The sequence below is a fragment of the Trichomycterus rosablanca genome, chromosome 2 (genome assembly GCF_030014385.1).
Source record: "Trichomycterus rosablanca isolate fTriRos1 chromosome 2, fTriRos1.hap1, whole genome shotgun sequence".
Lineage (NCBI taxonomy): Eukaryota > Metazoa > Chordata > Actinopteri > Siluriformes > Trichomycteridae > Trichomycterus > Trichomycterus rosablanca.
In genome coordinates this window covers 55393165-55408607 of record NC_085989.1, presented here as the reverse complement: position 1 = coordinate 55408607, position 15443 = coordinate 55393165, and positions in this window count along the sequence as shown.

Below are 15443 nucleotides of genomic sequence, written 5' to 3'. Positions count from 1 at the left end.
AGACAAAGGACAAAAAGTATACAGTGATTACTTATTTACATGGTTAGATGAATAATGATTCATATTCTCAATGTTTCATAACATTTATAATCATTCATAATATATATAATATATAATCACAATCATTTTGAGTTTTCAGGGTTGTGGGATTCATAGATTAGTAGGATGTGCATCCTAATGAATGTAATAATGATTGTGGTTTTAAATTCCTCACAACAATTGCTCTGCTGCTTACACTTTCACGCCAGCCAAGAAGAGCTGCAGACTAACACATGCATCTGTTAACAAACGTGTCTGTTTGATCCTGACACACTGATATTGTTTGCATCTGAACACCAGCAGATTAAGGAAGAAACTTGGTTGAAAGAAACCCTGGTTAAAGCTCTGAAACTGTGCAGAATCAAATGAACACTGTCTCTGGAAAAAAATTCAAGGTGCTGATAAAGCTGTCATCACTGATCAGAATGACGAACCCTAAATCAGATCCATTCTAAATGAAGTCAAGGGCAAAAAACTATGCAGTGATCAAATGTATGAGTACTTTGCCGATTTTTAGAACTTTCGATAATCTCTGGAACCTGCCGACTCACCACACACATGGGAAACCTTAAATCAAGCTTCTTCAATTCTGACTGCAAGAAAAGTCTGAGGACCAAGTGGGTCACTCTGCTACACAAAGTGATTGAAGTCAACAAGAGAAACATTTTTACTAGATATAATGATGATTATTTTAAATATGTTAATGTACTTTATGTTATTAAAACCATTAATCGTATGATTGTTTTTTGATTGAAGCTGGTAATCTTTCTCATGTTACGTGTTTGCATAAGTAGTAACAATAAATGGTTCTTTCCCACCTATTATTAATCATTCCTGTTGTGTTATTTCAGAATGACTGAGCTGTTGCTGAAAAATATTTATTACACAACCACTGACCCCGGTTGTAATGGCAGGGTTAAAAATTTACAAAGAGCGCTTGTAGCAAAAAAAGTCAATGATAGAAAAATAAATAACTGACTGGCTACTTAAGATGCATGTGCACTGCATAAACCTATAAGGGTAAAATTTAAACAAAACAGAGTTTTTGTCAAAAATATTGATGAACAATGGCAAGCTGATTCAGTTGATCTGACTGGTTTATCAGAGAACAACAAAAAATTTTAATTTATGTTGACGTGTATAAACATACTGTCCAAATATGCATATGTAAGAGTATTAAAAAGTAAAAATTAAGGGGACGTTTTACGAACTTGAGCTACTAAAGATTATTGTATCTACTTTAAAAGCTTTGTCTTTTTCTACAATGTTGACAGAAAAAAAAATCATTTAGTAAAATGGCTTGGATGACCTGACAATTTTGATTCATGGGTTCCGGGCAAACACATTGTTAAGTTACAAACAAAAACGGCAAAGACTTCCTGCAGCTCTGTCGAACTTTAGGTCTGTACATCGTCAACGGTAGAACTCGAGGGGACTCATTAGGAAGGTTCACGTTCTGCTCACCTCTTGGTAATAGTACAGTAGATTATGCAATAACAGATTTAGACCCTTTCTCTCTCAGTGCATTTACTGTTAAACCTCTAACCCCTCTGTCTGATCACAGCCAAATTACTGTGTTCATCAAAAAGACAGAAACTAACCTCACCACACACACACGGCCCAGTAAGCTGTACAACATCCCCAGATCCTACAGATGGGCCGAGAACAGCGCAGAGGAGTTCCAGAAAGCAATTAGCAGCACAGAAATCCAAACTAGCTTAGACAACTTCCTGGACACTGTGTACATTCACAGTAAAGAAGGAGTAAATCAGGCAGTCCAAAATATTAATCAGAGCTTTAAAAATACAGCAAATAAAGCTCAACTAAAAATAACATCTAGATCAAAACCTAAATTTACAAAAGATGACAGCTGGTTCGACAAAGTGTTACGACCCGGTCTAGGGTAAAGGTGGTAACAATAAAGAAGTCTCTAACTTTTTTGCGATAAACAAAAAAACAAACTGGGACAAGGAGAGTCTGGTGCAATATAATCGAAAAAGTTTATAGTGGTATAGATAGTTATGTACATGTGACAAACAAACAAACAGAAGGGTGCTATTTACAGATCTATTTACAACACATTACAAACACAAGCGACTACACTACCGAAACCACACAAAACGCAGGTCACAAACAGTCTCACAACACTAAACACAATTTAACTACAAGAACACTTTCACAACGTCACTACAAGCGAAACCGCAGCCTACGAGCACACAACGGGGCAGTGAGCTCGCGAGTGATTGAACTGCTTCATTCATAAGCCCTTAGTCCCGCCTCCACTCCTGGATCGGCCGCACTGATTGGTTGGGATGACTGCTGCTGCAGCAGAAGCGCTGAGATCGATTGGCTGTATACCGGCCCAGCCTCTAAGCGGATCGGCGATCCATTTGATGATCCTGCAAAACAGGCTGGCAGTGGGAGGGCACAATAACACGCACAGATAGCGACCAATACACCATAATAATAATAATAATAATACGCTGCCATTAAGGTAGCGTAACACAAAGACTGTCAAATGTTAAGAACAGAACTCCGTAAAATATCAAACCAAAAACACAGAGACCTAAACAACAGTAACACACGACTTCTTTACTGTGATATTGTTATATAAACAAACAATATAAACGTACACTCAGAACCAAAAAAGCTCAGTGTACCCAAAAACAACTAACAATTATTGAACAATCAATCAACACACATCAATTCTGGGACAATTGGAACAAATTAAAACATAGAGAACAGGAAGAATTGGCCATTCAGGATGGGGATATCTGGACAACCCAACCATAGACAACTAAAAAACTAAAATCGTCCTGAGTAAAAGTCAGATTGGATTTCTACCAAATTACCGCACTACCGATCATGTTTACACCCTACACACCCTGATCGAAAAATATGTAGTTCAAAATAACTCTAAAATATTTGCATATTTTATTGATTTAAAAAAAGCTTTCGATTCAATTTGGCATGAAGGATTGTTTTATAAAATGTTAGAGAGCGGTGTAGGGGGTAAAACATCTGATCTTATTAAATCCATGTACACAGAAAACCAGTGCGGAATAAGAATCGGCAGTAAGAGAAACATCTCATCTCTCAGGAGCGTGGAGTGAGACAGGGCTGCTGTTTAAGTCAAACTCTATTTAACATCTATATTAATGAATTGGCCTCCATGTTAGAGCACTCAGCCACGCCCGGTCTCACTCTACACGACTCAGAGATTAAACTCCTGCTGTATGCAGATGATCTGGTCCTGCTGTCCCCCAGCGCCCAGGGTCTCCAGCACAAACTGGACCTGCTGCAGCAGTACTATCAGACCTGGGCCCTGACCGTCAACCTCAAAAAGACAAAAATTATGACCTTCCAGAAAAGAGCCAGATCTCAGGGAATCAAACACACATTTAAATTAGGACATCATGAAATTGAGCACACTAAAGATTATACTTACCTCGGACTGAACATCAGTTCCACAGGAAACTTTAACCCGGCAGTAAATGAACTGAGAGAAAAAGCTCGCGGGGCGTCGATGCCATAAAACATCAAACATTCATGGAAATCCGATTCGAATCTGGCTTAAAATTTTTGAATCAATAATTGAACCGATTGCTCTATATGGCAGTGAAGTTTGGGGTTCGCTTACACACCATCAATTCCATAATTGGGACAAACATCCATTAGAGACCCTGCACACAGAGTTCTGTAAAAGCATCCTAAAGGTGCACAGACACACCACGAACAATGCGTGCAGGGCAGAATTAGGCCGATTTCCACTAATTATCAACATACAGAGAAGAGCAATCAACTTCTGGAAACATCTAAATGAGAGCGACCCCCAATCTTATCATTATAAAGCCCTGAAACACCAAGAGCTGAGCAAACATACCAGTCCCCTCATCCAACTAACACACACAGACACACCACTAACACACACAGACACTGTAATAACACACACCGACACACCACTAACACACACTAACACTATAAGAACTCAGGAACAGGAGAAATCTGCAAACCCAATTAGTATAAACTAGGGCTGTCGAAGTTAACGCGATAATAACGCATTAACGCGATCTCAATTTAACGCGATTAAAAAAAAATAATGCCGTTAACGCAAATTCTATTTTCCCCTGCGAGTCATCCAGCGTTTCTCAAAGTGTGGGTCGGACTTGCCACCGTTTGTTTCATTTGCGGTATGTTATCATAATGTAACCAAGCGTGGTAGTGATGTACTCGCTTAATAAAGAAATAAATACACTATATATTCACAAATTGTCGGAAGAACACTTTTATTAACTTCTGTTACGGTACCGAGAGTCATCACGTTAGCCGAGCAAGCTATTCCATGCACTATGGAAGCCCCAAAGGGTCAAAACACACTCACTTCATGTAGAAACGTCCATCAATCCATTGTCACGATACAACCACAGAAAAGTCTGTTACAATAACTACGCCTTATCCCACCTAAAGCACCGCTGATCTACAATGTTTGCTTGATGGAGAAATTTTAACCTACAATCTGACATTTATACGAAGTCAAGGGTCTCTGCTGGATAGTATTACTGCCTAGTATGTGAGTGAATAAAACTCCCTTACAGTTTTCTCTTGTCCCAGCAGTTTTTAACATAAGTACATTTAGCATAAAAGGTGTTCACCATTTTAATTGTAACATTTCACTTAAAAATCCTTGTTTTCTATAACATTTACACAGATTTTTTTAAATGCGATTAATCACGATTAACTATATGAAATTCTGAGATTAATCGCGATTAAAATTTTTAATCGTTTGACAGCCCTAGTATAAACCAAATTACACAAAGACTCAGAACTAAATATCTGAATTATTGGGAAACTGAAACTAAAGCATTTTAAAGAGTAAAATGCAGTTATTTGTTATTTGGCCTTAAACAGACACTGCAGTACAGCAGATTATCTGAGCACAGTATCTGACCCTAAATTAAGAAACACCCTGACGAGGTACAGACTAAGCGCACACGACCTGGCCGTGGAGACGGGGCGACACACCTGGTCCTGGCTGCCCCGGGAGGAGAAGTTGTGCCAGCACTGCACTCTCAGTACAGTAGAGACGGAGCTGCACTTCCTCACCCGGTGTACCAAGTACCACCACGTCCGCTCCCAATTCTTCCCTAAATTTAATAACATTATCCCCAACTTCACCTCCCTCCCAGACCCCGACAAACTGCCCCACCTACTGGGGGAGCACAGAGAGAGCTGCACACTAGTAGCACTCTATACACACACCTGCCACCAGGTGAGGGACAGTGGGTGACCATGTCTCATACACACACACACACACGCACACACAAACTGATCGTTTTTACTACCTCATTAATATAAATATAATAAATTTTATTGTTATTATTTTGCACTGTTTTTATTAATATTTTATTCTATTTTATAATTTTTTTTGCACATGTAACTGTTCTGTATATATTTGTTCTTTCTTATTTTTATTTTTAATATTTCTCTGTAACTTGCTTTGGCAATACGAATGTCCTTATTTGTCATGCCAATAAAGCTTCTTTTGAGTTTGAGTTTGAGTATGAGTATGGGATAAACGATTCCTCGATGCAAAAAATTTGAATCGATCATTTTTAGTAATCGAATGGTTTCAGCCCTATGTATCAGTGAGTATAGATGTGAGTATTAATGTATCAGTGAGTATAGATGTGAGTATTAATGTATCAGTGAGTATAGATGTATCAGTGAGTATAGATGTGAGTATTAATGTATCAGTGAGTATAGATGTATCAGTGAGTATAGATGTGAGTATTAATGTATCAGTGAGTATAGATGTATCAGTGAGTATATGTGTATCAGTGAGTATATATGTGAATATAAATGTATCAGTGAGTATAGATGTATCAGTGAGTATATATGTGAATATAAATGTATCAGTGAGTAAAGATATATCAGTGAGTATATGTGTATCAGTGAGTATGAATGTGAGTATTAATGGTAACACTTTACAATACGTGTACATAACTAAGCTTATACTAACACTTAACTAACAGTGTATTAACAATGAGTTAATACATCAACTAATAATTAGTGCATCATGAATTAATGATGAATTAATGATATGTATACATTAACAAATTAATGAGTGACATATGAATAGCCATTAATAAAGCCATCTGTTAACTATTAACATATTATTAACTAATGCTGTTAACTAATTAATTACTTACTGTATTAATAAACATTCTTTCAGTAATGCACAATAAATTTTATATGCAGAGACTATTTAAATTAGACACTGTTAATATATCATCTTTATATATACATGTACATAGGTCAAATTATATACCTGTAGTTGTCAGGTCTAGAACAACAGTTGTAGTTGGTGTTTTTGAGAAGGTAAATGGAATCAGTATTCCATCTTGTCCTTTATGTTTTACACACAACAATGAATAAAGCTGGGAAATGCATGTAAAATATTTCTGTTATACATAACCCATCACTGACCAACTATTTTTTGGATGGTAGACCATTCTGAACACACCTGTGGCCTATCCTGGTAGTGACATGTTAATGTGTGTTGCAATGGCATGAATGTTTCTGGCAAAACATCAATTGCTTAGATGTTGTAGTGTACACTTACCTGCCCTTTTATTAGCCATATCTACCTTGCAGCTCCACCTTGCTGTTATGCTATAGTTAGAGACTATAGCCCATCCATTGTTGACTGGATATTTTGGTTTGGTGCACTGTTTCATGATTCAAATTTCAATTTTTAAATAAACTATCAATTTATTAATTAACTACATATTTGCACATCATTAGTTAATGTATCTATGCATCATGAAAGTTGTCTACATTCAGCATGAATTCATGATGATGTGCCTCACCAAGTAGTCATGACATACATATACATTTACTAGTGTTAGGTTTTTCGGAACATAACATCATTATTAAACATCATTATTAAACATAGTCAATATGGGAAGTGTTCCGGCATTCATCCACGTGCTCCCTTTGTTTAAAATGGCGCTGCGCATGCTCCCTTTGTTCAAAATGGCGCTGCGCATGCTCCCTTTGTTCAAAATGGCGCCGGCCAGGCTCCCTCCCTGACTCCTACCGAGGGGGGGGGGGGGGAGGCGGAGCCCTGGGCTTTTTAGCACATTTCATTGGCTCCAACAGCAGCGGCGGAGGAGGAGCCTAGACTAGTTTAAAAAGAACGGCGCGGACAGAGGCTCGGTCTCTTTCTTGGGTGGTTGTGTGTCTAGACTGCAGGAGAAAGGAGCGCCGATCGGCCTAGCTCTGGCATATATTCACAGATCATTTTTACACTTAATAAAGTGTTTTAAAGAGTACTTTCTGGACTTCCCGACTGCTTCTTCAGGGCCTCGTGAACTAAAAAGATTCGTCTTAACAAATGGTAGCAGAAGATGGTTCATGAGGTCTGAGGGGGCATCGTATCGATTCAGCTGATCAAGGTAGGACCTGGAATTCTGAGGATATTTTGTACTCAGTACAAGGCGCGCGCCTACAAGGTAAACAGATGTTCTCTGTATATATTAGATGCATTTATTATTTAGCGTATTGAGTATGAAATTTAATCTCAGAGTCCGTAAGTGTCTGATTAAATTACTAAAGTATCATTAGATAGTTTAAAACTGTGAATATATGCCGAAGCTAAAAATTTATGTTTCCTGATTGCTGAGTTTGAACCAGACCGAGCAAAATAAACGGTAAAGGGCTGTTCGGCAGGGCTCCACCCGGAACACCATTGGAGCGAAACGTGGCTGTCTGTTTCAAAAGCAGGGGCGCGTGATTCGAATGATCTAAGTTTTAACGAGTCTGGGACTGGGTTAATTCTATAGATCTAGTATAATTTGAGCGTTGTAAAACCTAGAATCTGGCTGCTCAAAGAGCGGGATTCTATGAATGAGCGAGCGTTGGAAATCTAAGAATCTGGCAGTTCAAAGGACGGGGTTCTATGATTTGAGCGTGGAAATCGTAAGAATCTGGCTGTTCAAAGAACGGGGTTCTATGAAAAAGATTGTCCTAAAATTCGGACTTGACTGTTATGGAAGCGGAGTTCGGTTAATTAGACTACTTTAAATTCTAAATTCGGTTCGAAAATAGTACATCAGGAGTTTTGTTTGTCAGTAAGTCTCTGTGTATGTTTGTCTGTGAACCGCGGGTGAAACCGTGTGAGTGTTTTGTGTTATTTTGGCTCTGGATGCGCAACGTGGTTTCTTTTGTTCGTCGGCGCCATTTTTGTCTTGGGAATGCAGCGTGGTTTTCCGTCTATCCGCCATTTTTGTCTTGGGAACGCAGCGTAGTTTTCTGTCTATCCGCCATTTTGGCTCTGAATGGGCAGCGTGTTTCTGTCCGTCGGCCATTTTGGCTCTATGTGCGCAGCGTGTTATGTTTGTTCAACGGCCGTTTTGTCTTTGTATGCCTGGATTGGGTAAGTGCTGCAGTTAATTTTATAATTTAATTTAATTTTATAATCTTAAGATAACTGAGTTAAGATGAAGTATTTGTTATGGTACCTTATTAAGTGTGTTTTAATGTGGGTGGCGTCTGAAAGAATCCAGTGAGTTTTGCGACAGGGAGTCGAGTCTTTTGTCTCGGTTCCTTTTGAAGAGCCACGTATTTACATGGCGACTCCCGGAAGAGTCGGTTCCTTTGTTTCGGTTAGAAGAGCCGGTTCATAGATTCGAATCATTTTACGACACATCGCTAATTGTACAGTGATTGTACAGTTTGAAAAAGTTTTATGTCATTTGAAATGACACATTACACATCCCTAACTGTTTTAATTGTTGCATTTGAGTTAAGGACAACGTTTCTTCTATTGCATTTGAATTAAAAACTACTGTTGAGGTTTGTATCCACTCCTGTTTACATTACACAGAGGAGACCGCCTGCTGTTTACTCGGTGAGTACATTTTAAATGAGTTACTTTCTACTTTTTACTTGAGTAGATTTTCAGAGTAGTAACTTTACTCGTAATTAGGTGGAGATTCATTAAGGTAATAGTACTTTTGATCGAATACACTTTTTGGTACTCTTTCCACCTCTGATTAAGACATGTGTTGATATATTAGATTATATATTGTCAAAGCTTGTGTTTAATTGGGCGGCACGGTGGCTAAGTGGGTAGCACTGTCGCCTCACAGCGAGAAGGTCCTGGGTTCGATCCCCGGGTGGGGCGGTCCGGGTCCTTTCTGTGCGGAGTTTGCATGTTCTCCCCGTGTCTGTGTGGGTTTCCTCCGGGTGCTCCGGTTTCCTCCCACAGTCCAAAGACATGCCGTTAGGCTAATTGGAGACACTGAATTGTCCCATAGTTACCTAGCCGCTGCGATGCACAGACCAGTGCATTGTAGTGCCGGTCCCAAGCCCGGATGAATAGGGAGGGTTGTGTCAGGAAGGGCATCCGGCGTAAAAACTGTGCCAAATCCCGCCGGCGAACCCTAACGGGAAGAAGCCGGAAATGCCGACCCCGTAACCGAGAAACGGGACAAAGGCTGAGGAACAAGAAGAAGAAGAAGAAGAAGAAAGCTTGTGTTTAATTGAGAGTGATGTCGTGTTTTTTCTCTGTGTACAAATGCTGAATACAAGTAAAAGGTAAAAGCTAATATGTTACTGTTTCTAAAATATTGTGTAGTTGTAAAGAGTGAGATTTCATAGACTGTTGCAGGGTTCAGAAGTTTACAGGATACAAAGTCAACAAAGCCAAACTGCAGATATGCCGACCTGTCGTGACATTTATAGGATGGAGGGTTTCCAGCAAGGGTCAATACCTGACTGCTGACACCAGAGGTTGCATCCTGAATCACCCGAAGCCAACTACCGTGAGTCACCTTCTGTCTTTTCTTGGCTTGACAGGTTATTCCAGGAACTACATCCCTAATTACTCAGGCTTGGTTGCACCTTTGAGGGCTGAAATTACCAGGTTAGGTCAAAGAAACCTAACAACCTAAGTAGAGTGGGCCAAGCCCCTTGAGGCTGCTTTTATTGAATTAAAACAGCAACTGACCTTAGCCAGTGACCTACAACAACCGAAATACTCTGACCCTTTCTATTTGGATGTTTCTGAAAAGAATGGCATTATAAATGCAGTTCTTTTTCAGAAAAGGGGGGAGTGGAGAGCTGTACCCTTGTACCATAGCTCAAACAGCACATTTGGTCATGTCATCCTCTTATTGTCAATACAAGTCATGGTGTGACTGCATTTTTGATTTCCACAGCCTTTACCCTGTCAAGAGCGAGAAAAGACAGAATCAATAGTATTCTCACTCAACCTCATATCTCATACACTACAGGGAAGATGGTGAACATCAGGACTATATTACTCTATCTATTTTTTCTGGGCCTGATAGGAATCCTGAATTGGAAATGTTTGTGAAAGGATTTGCATCCAGAGATGCTGCAACAGACAGGAAACAAGCGGGCTTAGTTAAAATTTTAGCAAATGATACTTTGTGTCATTGTCCCTCCTATTCAATTTATTGGCTTAAACTGTTGAACTACATGCTCTAATAACAGCCTCTAGACTGGCTGAAAGCAAAACTGCTTACATGTTTATGAACTAAACTTTCACATATGGAATCGAACAATTGGTTGTATTTGGTGGGAGAGTGTCTTGTTTTGACTAATTTAAATTTGGAAATCGCCCACCATACCTTGTTGCACAACTTGTGGGTGCAATTCTGCTTCCCAAACAGAGAGCCATTTTGTAAATTGTGCATATTCTAAAGTTTTGTTCCAATTTTACAGGACAATGCCAGAGGTGACACTGCCGACAAAGCTGTTGCACACCTTCCACTGCTCACTAACGACATTATTTGTTTACAGGTCCAGCTAACACCAGACTTTGATTGAACTAACTTTAAAATTCTGTGCTTTCCAAACAGGATAAACACATTTAGAAGGTTCTGATTGCGTGTCTCCTGATGTTTGGAGATGTCCAGTGGGCAAACCATGTCTTACTACAATACTATGCCATACCAAATTGACCCATGAGTAGAACCATGTGTCAAACAGGGGGGACACAATAAAACAATCTATGCAAATCTAGATAATAAAAACCTGCCTCTAATAATCTTTTGAACTGAGACAACATTGTGTCTATTACCCAGCTACTGGAGGAGCTGTGAAGAGGGAAATCGGCACCAAACACTGAAAATAATAATTCTCATACAGATGAGCATGAGAACCTTGGCCGACCCTGCGGTCACATATGAGGACATTACATTTTGGTTTTGTTGTGCCTTATTCCTTGACCTGCTAAACTTCGATCGATTGTCCCCATTAGTGGACATTTTTGTCTGCCAGCTAATGGTAGCAAAAGTACTAGAACACATAAAGTTTGTTTGTTTCTTTAATAAGATTTTGACATTGTGTTTTGCACTTTGGATACATTTATGACAAAAACGGTGGTTGCTCAGTGCACAAGATTCAGGTTATATCGGGCACAGTCGTGGACGGTTCAGTGTCTCTGGTTCGCCTCGCTTGCATGTCTTTGGACTGTGGGAGGAAACCGGAGCACCCGGGGAAAACCCACACGACAACATGCGGGCTCCGCGGAGGGGGACCTTCTTGCTGTGACAGTGTGCGACGGTACTACCCACTGAGCCACCGTGTCGCCCAACTAATAAGGTTAAAAACAAAAGGAATAGGAAAAATGCATTGAAAAAATCAAAGCTCGGGTCTCAGGAGATTAAATATAATTGCTTACACGGACTCCGGTAAGATTCAATTTAATTGGTAATATTTTTTGGAAATTGTTAATTGGCAATTGTTAATATTTGATGCTTGTGTTGTATCCGATGAATCTTTTCTAGCTAATTGATCAGGTCAACTCACTCAGTTTATATTATATAGTTTATTGAAGAAGTTAGATTGGTTCAATGTGGTGCAGTAAACCTTGTGGCAATACTATGCATGATCATAGATGAGTGCAGTTTAAAGATTGAGGGAACAGTGAAGAAAATAACTTGGTAAGTGAGAAGTGTCGAATAGTCTAGTAGACAGTTAACTAAGTGGAACTATTTAAGTAGAGTTTAATGTGATTCAAGAAAGCCAAAGTGGATCAAAGTGCTGGTGATGATGAGCATGAAGGATTGGCTGACTAGGAGCAGGAGATGGTCATGTGAGAGTCTGTTGGATTGTGGGAAATGGAGTCTGTATTGTTAGAAGCAGGAGGTGTGTTAGTACCAGTGACCAAAAGTTGGGGTAAAAATCTGAATGAATAAATAATATAAGTCAGGGGTTTGTAGGACTGATGGAAGTTGATATAGCAGAGCTGTTGTTATTTTAAGTATGGCAGAGTAAATAATAAATAGTGGATTGGTGATTTTGTATTGGTAAAAATGTGATTTAGAAAATTTGAAGACTCTCTAGCATGCAGCGATGATGAAGCAGAATAAGTGTAGGAAATGTTAGATGTAATGTGTATGCACCTTCTGCTCTGATCAGTTTGAACTGTTTGAAGTGGAATTTTATATAGCCGGAAGGGTTAATGCAGTATGAGAGACAAATAATGAAGTATATGTTTGTTTCCATAGGACCATTGTCGGTCGCTGTGAAGTAATTGTTTGTTTCCAGGGGATCACTGTCGATTGCCCTGAAGTATATGTTTGTTTACATAGGACCATTGTCGGTCGCTGTGAAGTAATTGTTTGTTTCCAGGGGATCACTGTCGATTGCCCTGAAGTATATGTTTGTTTCCATAGGACCATTGTCAGTCGCTGTGAAGTGACTGTTTGTTTCCAGGGGATCACTGTCGATTGCCCTGAAGTATATGTTTGTTTCCATAGGGCCATTGTCGGTCGCTGTGAAGTAATTGTTTGTTTCCAGTAGACACTGTTGTTGTACTGAGGTTTACGTTCTTTTGTCTGAGTTGTGTTTGGACAACCGAGTGAGTTGTGCCAGTGAATGTTAAAAGAATACTCGTATTCTTCGACTAGGCAGGAATCTTCTGTTCTAGGGTGTGACTCGTTAAAACCTATCAGTTTGTCTTTTTCTTAATACGTGTTACAGATTTTGCTCGAAAGGTTGTTTAAAGCGGTCTAAAATGTCTAATTTAACACAGAGAATTGAAACAAGTAGTTGTTAAGCGACTGGTGGAAACTTCCTCTGTCAAAGAGAAGGCGAAAACAGGCGCAACAGTTGAGGAACCGAGTTGGACAGAGGTTGGTCTCTATCCACTGGAAACTAAAGCCCCACCTGGTTCTGAACAACGTATTAAAAATTTTCTAAATTTATCTAAAACATAAAGTTGACAAATGTAAAAGGGAATTGGAAGGTGCCCCTGCAGTAAAGAAATTGAGCGTGGAAAAGCCCTTAGCGAAAGTCGTATGCGCAGGTGCAAAACCTAATTTGGCCACACAACCAGTAATTTCAGGAAATTGGACATGCCTACTCTCATTGTTCAATGAGATGGAGCCAGTAGGGTGTGGGGACTTATCCATGACCCACCCAGTAACTCAGGAACCAACCCCAACTAACATCAAAGCCTATAAAGGCAATTACACCTGTTTCAGGAGCAACAAACCAGGACCGATAAACAGGGGACATTTTTCAGAAGGTTGGTGTAAGGAAACCATTATCCTGGATAGTGATGGGAATTATACAGACAGCCAGCTGAATGCACAAAAATTCAGTAGGGCGGATTTAGTGTGGTTGTGTGGAGATATGAGAATCCGGCGAAGGTTGCATGGGAATTGGTCTGGGGAGTGTGCGTTGGTCTTTCTGATTATGCCTTTCAGAATTTACAAGCAGCACGGAGTGGAGGATGCCGCGGACGTCCTGACCAATCACCACAACCATCGAAGAGACACCCGAGAGGTCAAACCTGGCGGATCCTTCGACAAGACCGTGTGGATTGATGGTATAGGGGTCCCAACAAGGGTCCCAGATGAATTTAAGGCTAGGAACCAAATTGCTGCAGGGTTTGAAAGTGCCCTCTTTTGGTGGGTAACTATCAATAAGAATGTAGACTGGATAAACTATCTCTATTACAATCAGCAGAGATTTGTTAATTTCAGTGTTCAGGCCATTGAGGGACTGAGAGACCAGCTAGACCAGACTTCTCTTATGACCATACAGAATAGAATGGCGTTGGACATGTTGTTGGCAGAGAAAGGTGGAGTTTGCCAGATTGTGGGTTCATCGTGTTGCACCTTCATCCCCAATAATACTGCACCTGATGGTAGTGTGACACGAGCTTTGGAAGGATTGAGGGCTTTGTCACGAGAATGGAAGGAAAATTCAGGGATAAACAATGAATGGGTTAAATGGCTAGAAGGGATGTTCGGGCCATGGAAGGGAGTTATTGCGAGTTTGGTGATGTCAGCATGCGTGGGAACGGCAATTTTAGTGGTATGTGGTTGTTGTGTCCCGTGTATCAGGGGGTTAATGGGAAGATTTGTAATAGATATAGTGAGTAGAGGAAGCAGAGGGGGGCAGGATCCACCAGTTATCCAGATGATGTTGGCTGATTTGTCTAGATATCATGTAGATGATGATGAGGAGGATACCCTTGAAGGTGGGCCGGAAGACCCACTTCGAGCAGTATAAGTGCTACTAACTCTGCTTAATTAAAGGTAAAACCGACCAGACAAGACGAGGAGAGAGGACCAGCACTACTGATCACACACCGTGATGAAGGAAGGAGACTTGGAAGGACTGGCAGAGGCAGACAATGAGGGGACTGGAAGACCCACTCCAAGGGACAGAAGTGCCACTAACTGGACCTGCCTACAGGGATCAAATCACAGCAGAAACACCCAGTGAAACCAACCATGCGGAAGAAGAGTCCAGAGGAGCCACCGGAACAAGAAGAAGAGAAAGGATTTGGTTAGACTAGGAGGAAAAAACATAAACATATAGTTCGCAGACACGCAGATCATCCTTGAAAACACTAGTTAAGTACAACACACATAGTTTAGCTGCAAAACGCAAGGGGTTAGCTCAGGATTGTGTACGATGTATATATGTTTGGTACTCTGCTATTTTTAGAAAAGATATTCTCTGTGTTTCATCGTTTAAATGTTTGTGCCGCTGCGGAAACAGGTAAGACCGACAGGGTAGAATCCATGGGACAGTAGGAGCCATGCAGAGAAACAGGAGCTATGGGCCCCTTCTGAATATCTGCAGCTCCGTCCGGTGGAGGACAACCTGAACGGACTTCCTGTGGAAGCTACGCACCCATTGTTTTTATTTTTTATTCTCTTTTTGATTTCCTAGTTTTTAAATTACTTTATTTTGATTTCCTGTTTTTATTATTTTTTGTTGTTTGTTTGTTTTAGGGTTAGGAGCTGTTGCGATAGGTACGGTTCCTTTAGTTTAACTGGTAGCCTTTTTATTTTTAGAAACGTTTTATTGTAAAAATTCAGCCCAGTGGCCATGTAGTCAGAAGGGGTTAA